At 46.9% G+C, this 22,106-nt stretch overlaps 1 protein-coding gene across 5 annotated transcripts in view; it reads right to left on the bottom strand.

Annotated features, from left to right (window-relative positions):
* Positions 1-22,106, bottom strand: part of MCHR2 (melanin concentrating hormone receptor 2) — a 2,016,060-nt gene that overhangs the window by 1,626,905 nt on the left and 367,049 nt on the right. The gene's annotated exons all lie outside the window — the stretch shown is intronic.

The following is a 22,106-nucleotide window of genomic DNA, read 5'->3' as shown; positions in this document are numbered from 1 at the left end:
GGCCACCCTCTATGGGTTCTCCTGCTTTTCCTTCATCTGAAATCAAAACTGTGGAATCATCATTGACTCCACTCTTTCCTTCCTCCCTCACATCCAGGACCTTACCAAGAAGTCTCACTTTGAACTTCACCTCCTCAAAGGAATGCTTCCTTCTCCTCACTTTCGCCCAGAAGCTCAATGTCTCGAGAACTGTGGGACTCTCCAGGCTTGATTACTGCAATAGCCTTTTCCTTAATCTACCCTCCACCTTTCTCTGCACCCTCCAGCTAATCCAGAATAGGGCGAAACCTTGGCCTCAAGCCCAGTGACCGCATCTCTCCAACCCTAAAATCTCTCTATTGGCTCCCAGTTTCTCCAAGAATCAAATTCAAATTCCTCTACATCATCCATAAGGCTGTCTGGGGCCAGGGACCACGCTATTGACCCATTTTGATTGATCATCATTGATGAAGGACATAGACCGGCAACGGGGATCCCCTACAGGCGAAGATCTTCATCCACCGTCGGATGATCATCGAAGTTTCGAGAAGACCCGGCCTTGGGCCTACATTGTGCCTTTCAGCCGTGACTGAAGAGAAGAAGGCAAGTCAAAGCCTCTTCAAACTCTGCATGAAGTGTGGATTAAGAAACTTATTTGTGAAAGATCGGCATCACAAAGGCTTATATTGCCTGGATCAGGATCACAATGAGGAAGTATCCGAGGTGTGCCGTGGTTTTTTGAAGAAAACCAAAAAGGACTGCTACAGCAGACTGTCAGCATGGCTCAAGTAGAGAAAGGCCACTGACAAAGCTGCGGGGCAGAGTCAAGCCTCATCTAGGACGAGCTGGTACAAGGATAAACTCTGTCCAGGAGAAGGCCAAGATCCTTTGCGAATGCCCCGCTCGTCGGGGTCCAAGTGAAGCCAATCTCTGAGACACTAACACTGCTGGGTTTGCCGCTGATGCAGGTCCTGAGTTGGGCAAAAGGCGATGATGGTCGGCCTCCCCGGTGAGCCTTCCAATGGCAGGGGCCTCTTTTAAGAGAAAGTTCCTAACCATGTCCAAACTCCATGTGTGCGTGGATAAGCTGACGAGGGAGAAGTCAGGCGAGGACTCCTCGAAGCTAACTAAGACTTCATAGCATGCCAGGTCAATGGAGTCAACAACATCACATCAACGAAAGCAGCAACAAGCACATCCTTGACCAAGTCAATGACATCCACATGACAGCATTGAAGTAGAGTGGGTTTGCAAAGGATGTGTCGACCGCTCCACGGGTGCCCTTACCCCCGAGGCGAGATACGGCTGCAGAGGTAGCGATGGAGACAGCGGCCACTCTGATGTCAGGAAAAGACCCTGTGCCCCCACAGACACAGCAACCATCTGAGAAGGAGAGAGAGACAGTCACCCCAGTGAACCTTCCTGATACGTGGACCAGCAGGCTACTATGGACAGGCGGAGCGGCTCTACTCAAGTCCTGACAAGGACAATGATATACAGGGCGGTGGCCATATGGATCATGAAGGGTTCCCTGCTCGCAAGAGGAAGCATGTCAGCCCAGACCCTACGCCACTGCCTCTGTTCATGCCTAGACCTAGTATCAACAGAGTCGGCATCTTCTTCCGAAGTTAAAGAAACCCCCTCCTCCTCACCTGTATAGATCTCTAATTTTTTTCCCTTCTTCTTCTTGATCCAAAGGTTATCCTTCCTTTTTTTGTGTAGATATGGCAGGTCTCCAGAGGAAGCCACCGTGGATACATTTTAGAAGTCTGTAATCCGATGGCTCAGTTCCCAGGACAAGCCTAGGAACGGGAAAAAAGCCAAATGGCATTAAAAAAAAACTTAATTAGTCTAAAATCAGGAATACTCGTAAGTCTCAGGTAGCCTGGAGGCAGTGATGTAGTAAAGCCAATTGATGTTGAATGCAGGATATAGGTATAAAAATTAGGAGACTGGGGGTAGTAGTGTGAGCAGATCCAACAGAGAAGAAACTGCCTTAAAGGTAAGTAGAAGGGTACTAGGAGGTCAGAGTGTTCGGATGGAGTAGCCAGCCGAACAGAGGAACAAGGAAAGTAACAGAATGCCAGAAAGCGAACAGAGCAGGAAGGAAAGAAAGAGGGACCTGAGTGACAGCCGACAAGGCACGGCAAGAGGGAGAGAGACAGAAAAGACAGTGCGGTGTGCACCAATAGCGGGGAAATCGTAGAGCGTACCAACCCAAAGACGCAGGAAGCAGCATGGTTGCAATGCGCCGCCAATCGGGGAGGGACTGAAGATATTCTTCCTGGCGGTGGCCATATTGAAAATGAACTAGACTGCTGCCTGCAACGTAGATGAAAACATGGTGGAAACCTTAATGGCGTCTAAAGCGCCAGCTATCCCAGACGCGCTGATAATGATGGCGCATGACAGTATGCCCCCGTCTAGTGTCCAGGCCCCCTGGCTTGCCCAGATGCGCCCGATGAAAAAGTCTGACCAACCTGGGAGCGTGTACATAAGAGTGGGGTTCCCACGAATCCTCTGAGGAGGGATAACCTTTCCAATGGACACAATACTCCAGGCGTCCTTTCCTATAACGGGCATCAAGTATGCAGGAGACCTCGTACTCTTATGGCTCCAGGGGTTTGGAGCCAGGTGAGAGGTTACAGGAAGAGGGTCTGGTGTTGGAATTTGCTGATTTGAGGAGCGAGGCATGAAAGACGGGGTGTATGCGTGCAAGGCTGGGGGTAGTTTGAGACGGAAGGCTACGGGGTTGACTTTGGAGAAGATCTCAAAGGGTCCAAAGAAACAAGGGGAAAGTTTGGAAGGATGTACCCAATGAAGTAGGTATCAGGTGGACAGCCAAACCTTTGACCCCACCTCCCACTTGGGACAAGGTCTGCGATGGGAATCAGCCTGGAACTTGTATCTTCGGCTCGCCTCCTGTAGACTCTGTCTAGCCGAGTGATGAGTCGCCATGATGGCATCAAGAGCGGCCTCAATAGACTGGATATTAGTAGGGTTTTGTGTAACTGGAGGGATGTTTCTGGGATGTTGTCCGTAAGTACAGTAAAAAGGACTGATACCAAGTGCAGAGTAGACTGAGTTATTATAGGCATACTCCGCCATGGGTAGAAGGGAAACCCAATTGTCCTGATGCCGGTTGACGTAGCAGTGGAGGTATTGTTCCAATGTTGCATTTAATCGCTCCATCTGCCCATGGGGTTTCCGGATGGAAACCAGATGACAATGCTCTTTCTATCCCTAAGCGAACAAAGAGGGCTTTCCAAAATCTAGAAGTATACTGAGTCCCTCTGTCGCTGATGATCTTATCAGGCAGGCCGTGGAGGCGGAATATGTCATGAATAAATGTGTCAGCCATTCTCGATACAGAGGAAACCCCAGGTAATGGAGAAAAATGGGCCAGTTTAGAAAACAAATCTACCGTGACCATTATACATGTATGTCCCTGAGACTCTGGAAGGTCTACAATGAAGTCTGTAGAAATCAGAGACCAAGGCTTTGCGGGCAGTGGGGTTTGTTGAAGGAGCCCACAGGGCCGTTGAGTGCAGTATTTATTCTGAGCACATACCGTTCAGTTCCTACAGTACTCCTGGGCATTGGAGGTCAGAGAGGGCCAAAAAAAGTGCAAGTCAACAGTTCTCTGCCCTTAACCCCCCGATGACCCGCCGTGACATTTTCATGACACCACCTCAGGATCTTTTGCCGTAAAAGGAGAGTGGGAACATACACCCTTTGGTTGACAAAGAATAAGCCGTCCCTCAGTTCCATCTGCTGCTGGGGGAAACTTGGCCAGGAGTTCCGTGAACGGTGGGTGGCAGTCTTGAGATCTTGAATGAATGAGGAGATGAGACATACAATCTTATTCCATAGAAACATAGGTCTGGAAATACCTTCCAAGGAGGTATCAAGGGAATCTCTGCGAGACATGGCATCTGCCAGGATGTTGTGTCTTCCTGGATTGTAAGTCACAGAAAGATCGTACTGGCTGAAAAAGTGTGCCCACCGGAGTTGCCTCGAGTTGACACATTCCATATTCTGCAGGACCTTCAAATTCTTATGGTCGGTGCAAACGGTGAACTGGTGTGTACCCCCTTGTAACAGATGCTTCCATTCTTCGCAAGCTATCTTTATAGCGAGAAGCTCTTTCTCAATCACGGAATACTTCAGTTGGCTCGGGGTTAAGGTCTTCGAAAGATACGCTATAGGGTGTTCTACAACATCTTTCTCCTGTAGTAGTACCTCTCCTACTGCTGCTGCTGAGGCATCAGTTTCAACTATGAATGCTTTGGTCTGATCTGGTTGACTGAGTATGGGAGCAGAGCAGAACCAGTTCTTTAGGAGATTTAAGGCTTGATCTGCCTCTTCTGTCCATAAGAAGGGCTGCATACTCTTCTTAAGTAGACTAGTGATGGGAAGAACCACCTTAGAAAAGTCACTAATGAATTCGCGATAAAAGTTCACTAGACCCAAGAATCGTTGGACCTCCTTCACTGAGGATGGAGTGGGCCATTCGAGAGTGGCGGCTACTTTTTAGGGATCCATCTGGACTCCCTGTGGTGTAAGAATGAACCCAAGATAAGGTACAGATCGAACATTAAAGATGCAATTTTCTGGTTTGACCAGCAATTGATTACTCTGAAGTCTTTGGAGCACCACTCGAAGATGTTGATTGTGTTCTTGGAGCGAGCGGAAGAACACCAGGATGTCGTCCAGGTAGATGATGGTATTTAGGAAGAGGACATCAGAAAAGAGCCGGTCCATGAACCGTTGAAAAATCGCTGGCGCGTTAACCAGGCCAAATGGCATGACCTTATACTCATACAATCCATACAGAGTCCTAAAAGCGGTCTTCCATTTGTTCCTTTCACGTATGCGAAGTAGATGATCAGCCCTCCTGAGATTGAGTTTGGAGAAGACCGAGGCTCCCTGGACTGCTTCCAGTATTTCAGAGATGAGAGGCATGGGATATGTATCCCGAACAGTGACTTTATTGAGGCCACGATAATCAATACAAGGCCTTAAATAGGTGGAATCCCGTTTGGGTATAAAGAACAAGGAAGCCCCAGACGGAGACCTAGATGGCTGAATAAGCCCATTCTGTAGGTGGGCATCCAAATATGTTCTGAGTACCGCTTTCTCGCCAAAGACAAGGCGAACATCCGACCAAATTGTACTAAGGAGTTAGGCACAATATCGATGGCACAATCCTCTGGTCTGTGTGGAGGTAATTCCATAACTGGGTTGTTAATGAAGACTTCCTTAAACTCTTTATGTTCTGGAGGTATACAGCTGATACCCTTGGCTTCCACCTCGTTCGCTGGTATAACCTGGACATACTCCTCACCAGAAGTAGGAAGACAATTTTGTTGGCAAAAGATGGAGAGAAAGGCCAAGGTGTTCTTGCTCCAGTCTATAGAGTGGTTATGCTATCTGAGCCAAGAGATTCCCAGAATCACTGGGAAGTGAGCTCCCTGGATGATGTCAAATACCAACCTTTCAGTATGCTGTACAATTCTGACCTGGAGGGCCACCGTGGAGTGAGTAATGAGACCCGATGTGAGGGGGAACCATCCACCGCTTCCTCTTTCTGGTCTTCTTTCCATCTGAGGCGTCATAATCCCACTTTATCGGCCCATAGGGTGTCAATAAAGTTTCCTGTGGCTCCGCAGTCTATCAGGGCAAAGGTTTCAATCGGGCTGGATTGCGTGAGTATCTGTACGCTAACCACCATAAGACGGGTATCATCCGAGACAGATGGATGAGTCACTGAGAGAGTAACATGGGACTGCAGGGCAAACCTCAGACACCCGTTCCTTCTAGGATCGAGGTTGGCTGTTTCCCAATTTCCTAGGTGGGACTTCAGGACAATTTCGGAGTAGGTGTCTGTCGGAACCAGAGTACATTCATAGCCTGGATTCCCATCTGCGGTTCCTCTCTTCCGGGGTCAATGGAGCTCTGGCAGTCCCTATTTGCATGGGTTCTTCTCTGGAGGGATGAACCACAGTGGGAGGAGGTGTATATGAAGATGCGGAAGGTGCAACTGTACTCCTGGTCTTCCTTCTTTCGGACATGCGCTCTCCCAGTCGGAACTCGATCTGTAACTCTGTAGAAAGGAGGTCTGAAAAAGATGCAGGGCGCGAGGTTCGGGCCAAATCGTCCTTGATTTCTTCTTTCAAGCCCCTCCGGAATATCACATACTGAGTCTGTTCAGGCCATCCGGCCTCCGTTGCCAGTCGTTTAAATGTAGTAATATAGGTGAGAAGATCAGTAGATCCCTGGTGTATGTCCAACAGATCTTCACACGCTCCATAGGTAGTCTCGGGACGTTCAAATGCCTGTTTTAGTTGAGCAAGGAACCCATCAAAGTCCCGAAGGACAGGATCGTTAGGGGTAACAAATGGTGTAGCCCAAGCCAAGGCGTTTCCGGTCATGTTGGAGACCATAAACCCCACCCGTGATTGTTCCCCGGCATAGGCATGAGGTCAAAAGGCAAAATGGATCCTGCAGGCTTTGATTCATTCTTTCATCTCTTGGGAGCTCTGTCATATTTGCCGGAGGACAAGGCCATGGGAGGAAGATCTGTCGGGGGGGTTCCCTTGCTGAGACCAACTGGCGAAGAACCGTGTCTTCCGCCTTTAGCGTCTGGACTTCCATGGGTAAGCCCTGGACAGCAGCCACCAATTCTTGCACTTGCTCTGCCGTAGCTATGGTTTCTGTTTGGCGTTGTAAACTATCAACAGGGTCGGCTTCGTCTTCCGAAGTTAAATAGACACCCTCCTCCTCACCTGTGTAGATCTCTTCCTTTTTTGCCTTCTTCTTCTTGATCCAAAGTTTATCCTACTTTCTTTTGTGTAGATATGGCCGGTCTCGAGAGGAAGCCACCGTGGATACGTTTTAGAAGTCCGTAATCCGATGGCTCCATTCCCGGGACAAGCCTAGGAAGGGGAAAAAGCGAAATGGCATAAAAAAACCTTAGTTGGTCCAAAGTCAGGAATACTGGTAAGTCTCAGGTAGCCTGGAGGCAGCTTTGTAGTAAAGCCAATTGATGTTGAATTAGGAGACCAGGGGTAGTAGTCTCCAACAAAGAAGAAAAAGCCTTAAACGTAAGTAGAAGGGTACTAGGAGGTCAGAGTATTCGGATGGAGTAGCCAGCCGAAGAGAGGAACAAGGAAAGTAACAGAACGCCGGAAAGTGAACAGAGCTGGAAGGAAAGAAAGAGGGACCTGAGTGACAGGCGACAAGGCACGGCAAGAGGGAGAGAGACAGAAAAGACAGTGTGGTGTGTACCAATAGCGGGGAATACGTAGAGCGTACCAACCCAAAGTCGCAGGAAGCAGCGAGGTTGCAACATGCCGCTGATCGGGGACGGACTGAAGATATTGTTCCTGGTGGCAGCCATATTGGAAATGAACTAGACTGCTGCCTGCAACATAGATGAAAACGTGGTGGAAACCTTAATGGGGTCTAAAGCGCCAGCTATGCCAGATAGGCTGATAACGATGGCGCATGACACCTAGGGACTTATTGCTGGATATTCTAATGACACTGTATACACTAGTCACTGAAATCCAGCAGTGGATGCCTACAGGACCTATGCCTTCACGGCACATGCAAGAGCCTCTGAAGCTAAGTTCTCCCCCACGAAAGAGAATGGCAGGTGTGGAAACAATGCTCGCGGACGAGCCCCATAGGGCCTCCCCACCTGACAAAGTTAGATCCTTTCATTTCATCATGTCAAGGGCATCAGAACTGTGCCAGTTAGCTCTAGAGGAGACCAAGAAAGAAGGCTTCCTGTACCAATGGCACAAGTCAAGAAGAACGACCATCATGCCTGTTCCCTTCCTGGATGACATCTGGGAAGAAAGCCTGGCCCTAATGAGAAACACGAGTACGGCCCCACCAAGCGGGACAGGTTGGAAAAGAAGTACAGGGTTCCAGATTCTGCCCCCAGGTGCTTAAGGTGCCAGCGCTTGCCTGTTTCGGTGGTCTTGACCGCAGCCAGGAAGCGCTCAGGGAACCTGTCATCGGCAGCTGTGGTACCTCCAGACCAGGAGGGGAAGAAGTTGGATGCAATGGGCAAGGAGATAATTTGTACTGCTGCCTCTACCATTAAAGGAAATAATGCCCTAGCCATTTTCTCAAAAAATTTGACCGGGAACTATGGTTCAAGTTGGGTCCTATTCTGGACTTCCTGCTTGAAGACAAGAAGGTCGAGGCACCAGAATTCTTTCAGGAAGGGGAAGTGGCCTCAGATCAAGCCATCACAGTGGTAATGGACATCGTAGACACGGGTTTCCACCAGATGGGGAACGGGGTGTCCCTGTGTCATCACGGTTGGCTGAAGGCAACAAACCTCCAACCAGACTTTCAGCCAAAGGTGCTGGATATGCCGTTCGACGGGGAGAACCTCTTTGGAGAGGCAGTCGATGAGTCTTTGGGAACTTTGCAGCAGCGACAGTCATCATCTTTCGCTCTTCCAGAGGGAAAACGAGAAGATCCCCCAAGGGTTATAGTACACTGTACCAACAACCTACTTGGCCCTCCAGACAAGAAGCGTACATTGGTCGCCCTCGAGGCAGCAGAGGACAGCAAAGGCTCCGCCCGCAGGGCAGAGCTCTGACCACCAAGAAGGCCTTAACCAGCTGTGACCTCGGGCCCCCACTTATGCACCCCAGTGGGAGACCAGCTGGTGAATTTCATCAGCATGTGGGAAAAGAACACCACAGACAGATGGGTGATGGGCGCTCTCAGACAGGGGCACACCTTGGAGTTCCAACGCAGGTGTCCTCGTATCTCGCTGATTAGCGGCAAAAACAATATGGTCCACAGCTTCTGCAGGAGGTGCGGGCCATGTTGCAGAAGAGGCCAATAGAACCTGTCCCGCAGCGTCTCCGGGGCTCTGGAGTATACTCCAGATACATTCTGGTTTGAAAGAAAACAGGGGGGGTGGAGGCTTATCCTAGATCTTCGTCCTTCCAGCAAGTACTTGGAGTCCCAAAAGTTCTGGATGGTCACGAGATTTTCTAACGTCGTTGGATCTGGAGAACACCTGGCAGGCGAGCACACTTCGAAGACCGTACGCCTGCTGACGGATTTGGTGTTCTTCATAAACTATCTGAAGTCTTGCTTGCTGCCCTTTCAGGACGTGCTGTTTCCGAGTGCCCAACTGAACACGTGGATGTGTCTGGCGTCACCCACAGAGTAGACAGTGAGAGCAATACATGGCAAGGTACAGTGCTTGTCATCGGTTCAGGTGGCAACGGTTCAGTCCATGAAGTCGCTGCTGGGCATGATGTCCTCCTGCATCAGCCTTGTTCGCCAGTGCAAACGTCACATGAGACCTCTCCAGGAGTTTCTGGATGGGAGGTGGATGCAGGTGTCAGGGAATTTTGCGGACAAGATCTCGCTCAACGAGGAGTTCGGTCAAACAATTCAGTGGACGGGCATACAGCCACATCTTGTCCAGGGAGCTCCGGTCACCACAGATGCCTCTCTAGAAGAATGGGAGCCCACACCAGACAGTTGCATGCCAGAGGCTTCTGGCAACTGGAGCAGAAGGATCTCCACATCAACCTGCTGGCACTTTGTGCTGTATTCTGGGCCCTCAAGTCTTTTTTCCCGTTGTTGAAGGGCAAGGTGGTGAGGATCTTCATGGACCACACCACCACCATGTTTTAAGATCCACACACGGGGGAACCGCTCATTGGTGCTTTCCAAGGAGGCCGCGGACCTGTGGCAATGGGCCATTTGTCTAGGCATGTTCCTGGTCCGGTTTCACCTAACGGGAGTCAAGAACACCATTGCAGACTCGCTCAGCAGAGAAATGCATTCTTGCCATTAGTGGGAACTTCATCAGGACCAGGTGGATTTTCTGTTTGGCAAATGGAGCCAGCCCCAGATCGATCTCTTCTCAACCGCGGTGTAAAACAAGTACAAAAGGTTTGCCAGCAGGTTCCCACAACCGAGGTGCATGGGAGAGGCATTCTCATTCCCGGGGGAGGGACAGTTGCTGAATGCCTTCCCTCCGTTTCCACTCCTCTTGCATGTGATCAACACACTCAGACAGTGCCACTGCAGTATAATACTTGTCACCCCGGCATGGCCGAGGCAAATCAGGCAAACCAGACTTACCACATCTGTCAGTGGCCCATCCATCCCTGGACCTGAGGGCATGACTCCTGCAGCACTAGTGTTTGGAAGTCATGCTTTACCCGCAGAATGTAAGGACGTCCTTGCCAGAGCCTCGTCAATGTTGAAGAGCTACGGATATAATTGGAAACGCTTCTTCATGTTGTGCCGGGCTCAGAAGATTACCCCTGTGTGTGTCATGACTCCGTAACTTTTACCATATTTGCTTTCCTTGGCCAAAGCGGGACTGCTCACGCATCTATCAAGGTGTATCTCGCCGCCATACCAAGGTACACCAGGTCCCCAGGCAGACCTTCTCTGTGGTCTCACTGACTCGTCAAGGAGTTCCTCAAGGGACTCTTCAACACTTTCCCACCAGTAAAGGCCCCTGTCCTGGTTTGGAAGCTCAATGTTGTGCTGACTAAACTCATGAGAGCGCCAATCAAACCTATGCATCAGGCCCCACTCAAGTTTCTATTGTGGAAAGCAACTTTCCTAGTAGTTATCACCATGGACAGGCAGGTCGAGGAGATTCAGGCCTTGCCTTGCAAGCAGCCTTACTTGTCTTTCCACCCTTCAAAGGTGGTACTGTCTACACACCCAACCAATATGCCAAACGTATAATTGGAATTCAACATTAACAAGCCTTTGGTGTTACCTGTCTTCCTCCTGAATCCGTTGTCGTCACCGAATAGGGCCTTGCATTCCCTGGACGTTGCTCATGTCTTTAATTCTACGTGGCATGTAAAAAGAATTTCCGTAACACTTCTCAATTGTTCATCAACTTTTAACCTGTAAATCAAGGAAGGGCCTCGACGAAGGCTTCCATCTCCAGGTGGCTCTCTGGCTACATCATGCACTGTCATCAACTAGCTAGCAGGCCACTCCGAGGCTGGCCGAGAGCCCACTCCACCAAAGCCATTGCAGTAATTGCAGTGTTTCTCTCTGGTGTGCCCCTGCTCGACATCTGGAGGACTGCTACATGGAGGTCCACGCACACCTTTGTGATGTTCTACTGCGTCGACAGGGATTCCAGGGAGGAATCCTGTGTTCGACCAAGCAGTGCTACGCAACCAGTTTATGTGAGGTGCTTCTGTTCCAGAGGTGAGTATTTATTGCTTTTGTTGAGCCTTGCCACCTCTCGTGGTTGTGTACATGTACTGCTGTGTAATCATTATTCACAAGCATGTGAATCCATGCCAGACCCCATGCTGGAGAAGGTTTAAGTTACTTAGCTGTAACTATTGGAAAACCTCCCGTCTTTCCCTCTGTGGCTCTTCTTGGTATACACAGAGCCACTTTACGTGCTTACCAAATTTGATGATGGGCACCAGGGGTGGAGCTTAGGGAGAGGACTGTCATTGGATGGAGGCAGTATGACCCAGAGGACAGCGATTGGTTTAGAGGAGAAATACAGTTTTAAAGTGAAAGTGAAACAGTTTTTTCTTTTACCGAGGATTCCCAGTCTGACAACGGGTAACATTCGTGAGCATGTGAATCTATGCCAGACCCATGCTGGAGAACAATAGTTACAGGTAAGTAAATTAAACCTTAACACCCCCAACATTTCCATCAACAGAGCATGCAGACTGATTTCAGTTAAGAGACATCGCCAAAGTGGTAACTGCGTACCATGCAATTAAAAAGAAAAACATGTTTACATTAAAGGCATACTCTAGTAAAAAAATGTATTGACCCTATGGGTCGGCCATGTTTTTTTAAGGCTAAGTGGCTCGATTTTAGAAAACTTTCCTATGGACCTTACCCGAGTTTTCGTCCATTAAACGCACGCGAAAACAAGCACCAGGGAGCCGCCATTTTCTGATAATCCTATCTTTTCCCCGATCGCCCTGGCTGACCTGCTTTTGCGGCACTAAATCAATTCCCCCGCCCCTGAGCCTGACATTTTCAAAACATTCATATTCCCCGCCTCTCCCCGTGACGTTACTGTGCTGCGTAGGCAAACGCGCCCAGTCGTCTTCTGCGCGACTCCACACAGAACCCGGAAACCAACACAGATCAACTCACAACACAGCGCGCCACAATTCGGAATATGAAACTGTACTTTACAATGAAACAGCAACACGGTACATTTGGTAAAGTACATTTATTTGGCATCAAATGTTTAGAGAATATTCATATGAACTCCGGAAGCCATTTATTTTCTTTTATCTGTATCCACAATAACTGTTCCGTTTCATCTTGAGTCACGCGCTGTTCCATTATGGCACACAGGTTGTTCATTTTCGTAAAAAGAATCACTTTTTGAAGCACGGTGAACCGCAAGGCTGTTCCATCAACTAGGCACTAGCCCAGCCTAAAGTTTGTTATGTTACTTCTAGCCACTAGTACAGCGTAAGGGCATGTGGGCCCTTGGCGATCGTCCCATAATATGGTGATCGTGCTCCAGTTGTTGACACGAAGCTGCAGGTGTCTGCTGAAGAATCCATCCGCCGGTGTCTCAAACAGGTGGCAGTTGCAGAAAGGGATCAAATACCTGTTAAGAAAACAAATAAATGATAATTAGTCTCGCTAGCCGAACTTCATTAATATTACTCATTTCATTTATTACGGCCGATCAGAAACTATTTGCTTGCAAGGGTAGTTCAATGGAGTATGTTCTTCTCTAACATAAATGCGAAAAGTAACGAGATAAATCGAGGGCAACACACAATGATAAACGACAGTCTACATGCATGAGGAATGATATGATATATGATATGGCATTTGTAACGCGCGTATACTCAAGTGTTTCTAGGCGTGACGAGGCAGGTGGGGAACAAGGGCAGACAGACAACGATCCTACTAGGCCAGGTGTCTTTCTGATCGCGCATGGGGATGGGCTGTACAAGGATAGTTGAATACAAATTAAATAATAGGGCCAGCTGGTGGCAAGTGCAAGGTAAATGCCGAGACAAGGGGCTGAAGGATACAGAGACAGTCCCGTAGTGCAGGGAAAAGTGGCTGGGCCAAGGAGCGAGATCGGTGAGACCAGTGAACCTGCATGCCCATGTGCCCACTACGAACAGTTTTAACATCTTTTACAGTCTTCATTCATTCATTTATTCATGCATCCATTCATTAAATCTTCATTCCGGTATAAAAGCGTGTAAAGATTTACTTACATTACATTTGAAATTTCCATTGTGTCTCTTCGTAATGCAGTCTGTAAAACGGACCGTGCTCTTGACAATGATTTTTCGTATACTGACCTAAAACTGAAACTCGGTCTAGTTTCTGAATTTTCTGCCTTATCGTCTCTTACGTTATTGCGCACTCCCTTCAAATGTAGTTCTTTCTGCATGGTCCCTGTCTCAAGGTCAAAAAACAATGGACCCTTATACTTCCAGTGTGACTTGTGGGCCTCATCTGTGCACTGCCCTTCGCATTCTTTATTTGCAACATCACGTAGTATAGGCATCTATGAGAACTTGAAGTTTAGAACTCGTCTATGTAGTGCGCCTCAATGTGCAAATGCGAACTGGCTTCTCTCCCAAATGCCACGGCCTGCTTGGCTGGCGCGTTCTAAGTGCCCCAATTTTGTCCCCGTTGTCTGCGAGCTTTGCAGCCCAAATTGAGACATTTAATTTTTTGCGGAAGGTCAGGGAAAGTTTAAAGTATCACAGGAGTTGAATTAAAAGTGAGATTTATTGTTTGTTTGTTTGTTTTATTTTTTGCAATACGCAAGCCTCCCCTCCGTTAACAGTGCGCAGCATTTACATTTACATGAGATGAGACATGAGAAAAATATATACATACACATATGTGAGGTGAATATAGAGAATTCAAAGATGACACCCAGCTTCTTCGCCACCCATGATGGTGAAGTTGGGGGTTAGGTTTACTGGTACACTGTACAATAACATTTATTTACAAAAATACAATCCTATTGCAATTATTTATACCGCGATTTGTACTTTACAATCAGCTGTGCATCGGGTGGGCATGGCACAGTCGCAATGTTTGGTGGCAATGGATCACTGCTCTGTACAGAAACGTCCAAAATTCCATATCTGTGCTCCTCTAACACAGCAACAATAAGGCCTTTCACAAAGTCGAACTGCATTTCATCATAGACTGGTTTGATCACCCATTGCTTACTTCGTTTTGAAAACACCTTGGTGTAGCGAGGCATCCTTACTTTACCCCTAGTCCTAGATTGTTCACGTCCGACATTGCTGTTATGGGCCAAGACCGCTAGTAGAGTGCGATGTTTCATGCCCCGAAAGCTAAAATGCAAGCGCTTTGGCCTGTACTTTAGGCACATATTGTGGAACACCTCCAAATCTCCTGTGTGACAGAATTCTGTCAGTCCTCTCAAATCTCTTGATAGAGTTTTGTCGAAAACAATCTTCTCAATGGCTTTGTGTGTCGGTGATGATGGAATCAACCACTTCTTCTTCCGTGCCTCCTCTGGGGACAAAGGGCCATGTTCACATTGGTGGAAATGTTCATTTGCTGTCCAGCGGTGAACGTTGGTACAGTGGTGCATCAGTGACCGCCATTTTTCAAGTAGTATTTCCACTGACCCCTCGCAAGTTTTTGAGCTCCACCAAAGATGGTTGGTGATAGAATGTGACCACTGCAAAATACTTTGAAAACCTTTTTTTTTTCCTGCAGCTGAGATTTTCTTATTGATTGATTTAGCAAGATGCCATACGTCAAATTGATGTTTAATATGTGGGAACTGCTCTCTCATTGTCTTGGCAATTGAAACGTGTCTATCCGTGGCTATGAGGTCGATGTGCATCCCCCTCGATTGTAGATCTTCCACTGATTTTATAAATCCTAGTTTCTCCATGGCCACTGAGGATGTACATTGTGTTACCTGCACGACCTCCGAACTCACAATTTTCTTACTATCCATGTCCTGAAAGTGGTAGGTGCAGTATTTGGCAGAAAATCCAGGGCTATCGCACTGTCCATCGCCGGCTAGCCTGAATCGTTTGCCTTCGAATGTACTTGCTAGAGACAATTGTTCAATTCTCCAAGCCTCACTAATGGCCGGAAACAGATAATCACGTTGGTATGTGTAGTACAGCGCACTAGAAATGAAATGGAGTCCCACAAACTGAAAGAAAGCCTCTAACTTTCTAAAACTGGAGCCACTAAAAAGTAAAGCAGCTGCACACAGTAAATTGCCTGCTGGCATTTTCCCCAGCATTGGTTGTGCAGACCATGAGAACCTATGATTTAATCTACAGGCGGCATTTATTTTAAGGTTACTGCCTTTCATTTTACGAGTCACATTAATGAATGGCTTCCCACATACTTTCCCTCTAACGGAATGCACACATTTCAGCATACTTATAATTTCCATCAAGCAACTGTCGAATACAATGTATTTGCTCTCTTTCATTAGACTGTCATCCTGCGTCAATGTTGTTTCGGCCTTTGACGTTGTGGAGATGTCAACACATTGGAAAGTAATATCGCTGCTATCAAGTATTGTTGCGTCTATGGATGCTGCGGCTGGTTCATTCTCTCTCATTTCAACATCTGCTAATTCAACATTGTGGGAGAACACAACAATGTCGACATGTTTTTTGGTGGCAATTTTTTGGCTGGTGTAGATTGTGTAAATTGATCTGCAACTACTTCAGAGCTATCTCCAATACATTCAATAACATCTTCTTGTTGTGGTCCGGTCGCACAGTAGCTATGGTCCAATGCAACTTTGCTGTAGTCTCCAAACAGAGCTAATTCATGTTCTGGCCATTGGACATGCGCATCTCGAGCCTGAACACGCCTCGCCTCAATTAATAGTTCCTCCATAGTATACATGGTCTGGCAAGCCACATCTCTCATTCGCTTCACTGTCTGTGTGTGTATAGTTCTGACGCCCACGGGTAACTGGAGGAGAGATTGGAAAAGGGATGTTCAGTTTAAACACAAGATGGAGTGTAGTAGAATTGACTGGAAAAAAACATAAAATAGTCCCCACCACAAAAAGTTATTAACTGTTTGTAACTACCATTTCTTTGTTTTTTTTTCTTTGCAACTTTTTTGACTCGACCTTCAACATCTGCACGCTGTAGCTCCGATTCGTTTCCGCATGTCCTCCCTTCCTCTTGCGCTGCAAGGACTATATTTTCTGTATCCGCATAGCCAGCATGGAATGAGGCTCCATCGTCTCCCTGAAACATAGTACTTTCATTACTATGTATCAAAATATTGTTAGCATAAAACACGTGAGGACGAACACACAGGTACATCTCAATAGCCAAATACGATTTAAACATTTTGTGCAACAATCAAACGACAAGTATTCGACCAGTGATGATCTATTTCGATGGAACTGTTAGTATCCATACCTCTGGCTCTGCACGGACTGCCATGAATGGTTGTATTGGAGAGGAGGCATCCGCATCTCCCTGAAACACAGTACTTGGATTAGTATTCTTTTCAATATTGGAAACACAACACACACTTGGGGTCGAACGCACAGGTACATATAAAGAGATAACCGCGAAAGATGCATTGTCCAAAAGAATCAAGGAAAATCCAAATATGATCACATTTCATCGACTTATTTCAACGATTCCTTTACATCTGCATCATCTCAATGAGATGTTGTGATTGTGGTGGAAGCTCCGTCGTCTCCCTGAAACACAGTACTTGCATTAGTATGCTTTTCAATATTGGAAACACAACACACACTTGGGGTCAAACGCACAGGTACATATAAAGAGATAACCGCGAAAGATGCATTGTCCAAAAGAATCAAGGAAAATCCAAATATGATCACATTTCATCGACTTATTTCAACGATTCCTTTACATCTGCATCATCTAAATGAGATGTTGTGATTGGGGTGGAAGCTTCGTCGTCTCCCTGAAACACAGCACTTGCGTTAATAGGGAAGAAAGTATAGCAAATGGAATCACGTTATATTATCACGCATGATGGAGCTGTCAGTATCCATACCTCGTGCTGCTGAAGAATATCTATGGATGTTGCAAATGTAGTGCGCACTTCCGAAAGCTGTTGCACCGATTCGTATACTTGAATGTCAGGCTCTGCATAAAGTGTAGGGGTTGACGCTCCATCAACTGCCTGAAACATAGTACTTGCATTAGTGAGGATTACAATTGTGAAAACATAACATACACCTGGGGTCGACAGCACAGGTACATATCAACGGCTAAACACGAATGAAACATTGTGTAGAACAATCAAACGACAGGAATTCCGGCTCTTATGATGACGCTCGATGGAGCTGTCAGTATCCATACCTCGTGCTGCTGAAGAATATCTATGGATGTTGCAAATGTAGTGCGCACTTCCGAAAGCTGTTGCGCCGATTCGTATACTTGAATTTCAGGCTCTGCATCAAGTGTAGGGGTTGACGCTCCATCAACTGCCTGAAACATAGTACTTGCATTAGTGAGGATTATAATTGTGAAAACATAACATACACCTGGGGTCGACAGCACAGGTACATATCAACGGCTAACCACGAATGAAACATTGTGTAGAACAATCAAACGACAGGAATTCCGGCTCTGATGATGACGCTCGATGGAGCTGTCAGTATCCATACCTCCTGCTGGTGAGGAACATCTAGAAATGTTGTAGATGTGGCGGACGCTTCAGCATCTCCCTGAAAGACAGTACTTGCATTAGTATGGATAACACTAATTATAACTGAAAACAAACACCAGTGGACGATAACTAAGGTGTATATTAATTGGAAAGCAGTAACCAAACATTCGGTAAAATAATTACACGATAGAATAAAACTATTACTTGACATGCATAAAAGAAGTATGTAGCGGATTAGCCTAGTAAGATTACCTGATACGCGCTAGAAGTGGTTGATAACTGCGACCACGTCAAGGATGTAGAATGTTCTTGCTTCAGATTCAAGGGATAGTCAAGAAGTTGTAAAGGTCAATTAATGATTGATAGTGAAATGCCAATATAAAAAATAGCCACGTAAGCCGACAGAATACTTGAAAAATGCTCAATACAGCACAGTTCCCTGTTCCCATATATATACATTGCGTTTGTGGGTTATGAAATCGAAAAAGAATATATTGATAAATGTCATTATTCAAAAAACTATACACTCATATCAATATCGAAATTATTAGAAGGGATAGAACACCTACAATATCTATTAGTCCATTTGACTACACACTACCACAAGGCCTAAAGCTAAATCCGGACACTTGACTCACCGGTGGCGGAATGTGGACGAATAGAGTGGGAATAGCGTTTTCGCGCAATTTCCGTTTCGTTCGCCGTTTATTCTTCTTTGTTACCCAAGAAGTTGTGTACATGTCCAAGGAAAAGTGGCGGCTGCAGATGCGGTATCGATCACCCCTCTTGTCCTCTAAGACTTGTTGGACTCTACTTTCCAGCTCATCCAGGGGATATCCGCAATGTCTGACTCATTCTCTTATTCGATCAACAGTTTTCGGGAATACATGCATTGTAGTTCCTTCAGATTTCGCATGGGTCTTCGAAGGGCAACCGCTAATCGAACAGGCAGGCATTGTTGATAAATTTGAAAAGTAAATATCGACATTATTATACAATCTTCAAGAGTAAAGATTTGATACAAAAGTAAATGAATCATACAATATCAATGCAAGGTTTGTTTTGGTCGCAGGAACTGTACCAGTTCATTATGTGCAGCTTAGTATTTGCATAAATTGCAGAAATGTATAAATGATGTGACTAAAATCTGAACATGTGACTCATCCCTTGGCTGTTCTGTATTGCACGAGAAGGAAACATGCTTACATTATAGACTGGACCCCCGAAGGATGCAATTCGATGACAATAGACACAGATGAAAATAAATAGATCTATTGATAGCATAGCAATGGAAAATCTAGTCAATAGCAATGTGACCAATGAACATAGCACTATTGTTTACTCTACTCGCAAATAGATAGAAATTTAAAAATCTGCGAAATATGACTAGGATACATGGCCTTATCTTGACCAACAAACAGTCGGATTCAGCAAGCAGAGCAGTATGTTGCAGGAGAATAGGTGGGTGGCCACAGGTAGCACACTGATGGGTTTGCTCTAAGCGGTCACAGAAGTTCACGGATAGCACGACGACGACCAGATTAGCGTAGATCTCAGTGGTTGCCAGGTAACACGTTCAGGAGTTGACTTGCAAAGCACAAAGATGTTCTCATGAGACATATCAAGTGGTTTATAAAGTATTTGGAACAGGGGTGTGTTTGTGAATGAATGACGTATGTATGTCGTGGTCTTAGGGGGGCGGCCTGCTTCAAGGGTAGGCCTGCCTGGAGACACGGGGTCTGAGGAGACCATGTGAACAATGGCCTCTTGGCGTGGGACACCTTTTGAAGTGGACATGTAGTTTGGCACCTTGGCCTTTCGCGCCCTGGACAGCCCCCCATGCCAGCGCTCATCCACCGGCGCAAACCGCCTTTGATACAGGGGGGTGGGATGGATGTGCCTGGGGCGTGCAGATAAGGCACAGGAAGACTGCTGAATGGAGACACACTTATGTGGATTGCAGGGGGGCGGCCTGCTTCAAGGGGAGGACTGGCTGGAGACACGGGGTCTGAGTAGGCCATGTGACCGATGGCCCCTTGGCGTGGGACACCTTTTGAAGTGGACATGTAGTTTGGCACCTTGGCCTTTCGCGCCCCGGACAGCCCCCCATGCCAGCGCTCATCCACTGGTGCGAACCGCCTTTGATACAGGGGGGTGGGATGGATGGGCCTGGGGCGTGCAGATAAGGCACAGGAAGACTGCTGAATGGAGACACACTTATGTGGATTGCAGGGGGGCGGCCTGCTTCAAGGGGAGGACTGGCTGGAGACACGGGGTCTGAGTAGGCCATGTGACCGATGGCCCCTTGGCGTGGGACACCTTTTGAAGTGGACATGTAGTTTGGCACCTTGGCCTTTCGCGCCCCGGGCAGCCCCCCATGCCAGCGAGCATCCACCGGCGCGAACCGCCTTTATATCAATATACAGTATATCGCCTTTATACAATGATAGTATATCGTTGCTTATCAATAACAAATGCCACATACCGGAGATTCTTGTGAGCACAGACCCACACTTCAACCGGTGGATTATAGTGGCCAAGACCCTAAGGCCTGTATAATCCAATGGTAATTGATAGTATAGATATATGTGATTCATTTAAAAAATCGAGACAAACGTTGTTAAAATAAATGTGGTGTTTTATTTTGTATCTTATTTTCATGACACAAAAAAAAAATTAGAAGACTTTAAATGTTATACAGGTCAGGTTGCAGCACAGCGAGAGAAAATCCCCTGTACTGACCGCTGTCACTCAGGAACGTGTCTCTAATGGCACGAACGGCACAGGCGGGTATCACTCTTCGAACGCGGTGTCCAAGCCTCCCGTGAAGCCAGCATGTAAAGGAACGATAGGCCACCAGCCTGTACCACCTGTGAAAAGGAATGAAACAAACTGTTTTTAAATGACCCAGATAAGTTTAATAAACGTTTGTTGTCAATGACAATTCTTGTAACTAATGGCATTTTACACGGACAAATGCTATCTAGACAATGCACACTATTCAACACCTTACATGCGTTACAATGATATGTAGATGTAATTTTGGATATAGTAGAAGAACATGAAATAGGAGTGACATGACAAGCAGAGTATACTTACTCGTTACTCGGATTACGAGGACGAACAGTTGCTCGAAGTTCGTGCATAAGCACCATCAAGATTCTCAACACGGCCCGTGTGAGGCAGGCTGCCCTGAAGTCTGGCAGCTCGGTGATGCATTGCAGGCGTGGCTCGCCTTCCGAAATGTAGGCCAGGCATCCCGAGTTTTCTCGGCAGCAGCAGTTCTCGTCCTCAGTTGGCATTAGCTCGCACCGATTGCATGTGCACCAGGTGGAGACGCCGTCCATGCGACTAGGCCCAGGCTCTTCATCTGTTGAATCGTCCTCCCAACTGCCGTCCGAATCCCCATCGTTTTGGCGTGCTTCCCTTTCCAGTAGTTCCTCCTCGGTATACTCAGGCTCGTAAATGTAGGGCATTATTGTAGCCATTGTGTGGTAAACAGAGTAAAATAATTTACAGAGATGGTATAGGTGTTCACACGGGCTACAAGCGGCAAAGGTAGCTGACCAGAGCACAGAAACGAGTCACAGAATACTCAAAGTAACACAGAGAGAGGAATGGAATCGAAAATCTGCTGGTGTGTGTTGTGAAACGGCCTGTTTATACTTATTGAGGAAAGAGGCGTCCTGCCATTTCCATGGCGACACGTCATTAGCTGAAGCGCAGCGAATGTTGACACGAGACGTGCTTTGGCGTTGGGAAATGGGCGGTACGAGTCTGCCGATGACAGGCTCAGGGGCGGGGGAATTGATTTAGTGCCGCAAGAGCAAGTCAGCCAGGGCGATCGGGGAAAAGATAGGATTATCAGAAAATGGCGGCTCCCTGGTGCTTGTTTTCGCGTGCGTTTAATGGACGAAAACTCGGGTAAGGTCCATAGGAAAGTTTTCTAAAATCGAGCCACTTAGCCTTAAAAAAACATGGCCGACCCATAGGGACAATAACATTTTTTACTAGAGTATGCCTTTAAGTTTGCTGATTTTGCATATGCAATCACAGGAACTGTCAAACAAAAACCATGTGTCTATATGATCACCTGCCTGTGCAAAGATGTTCACATAGGGAAGACCACCAAGGAGGTGACAAAAGGATGTGGGGAACACCATGCACTCATTCATTCAAAACATTTGCAATCTCCCTTAGTCAGTTATTATACGGAACAGAGTCCATCAGATGTAATATCAACTGGGTCATTTTAGAAATCTTAGGACCAGATCCTAGGGGAGAACCGATTAAATGCAGTCTCTTCCAAATGGAGCAACAGTGGATTCTTAAAACAAGAGCTCACATCTTCAGACTTCCCCAAAACATTTTTGGCGCATCTCAGCACTAGCGGCAATAATATATGCACCCAATTCACAAAGCGCGATGTGCCCAGTCAAAAGCCCCTATGC

This window comes from Ambystoma mexicanum, chromosome 4p (genome assembly GCF_040938575.1).
Source record: "Ambystoma mexicanum isolate Mex_15411 chromosome 4p, UKY_AmexF1_1, whole genome shotgun sequence".
Taxonomy (NCBI): domain Eukaryota; kingdom Metazoa; phylum Chordata; class Amphibia; order Caudata; family Ambystomatidae; genus Ambystoma; species Ambystoma mexicanum.
The sequence above is the reverse complement of the archived record's forward strand: the minus strand, read 5'-3'. Positions and strand labels throughout refer to the sequence as shown.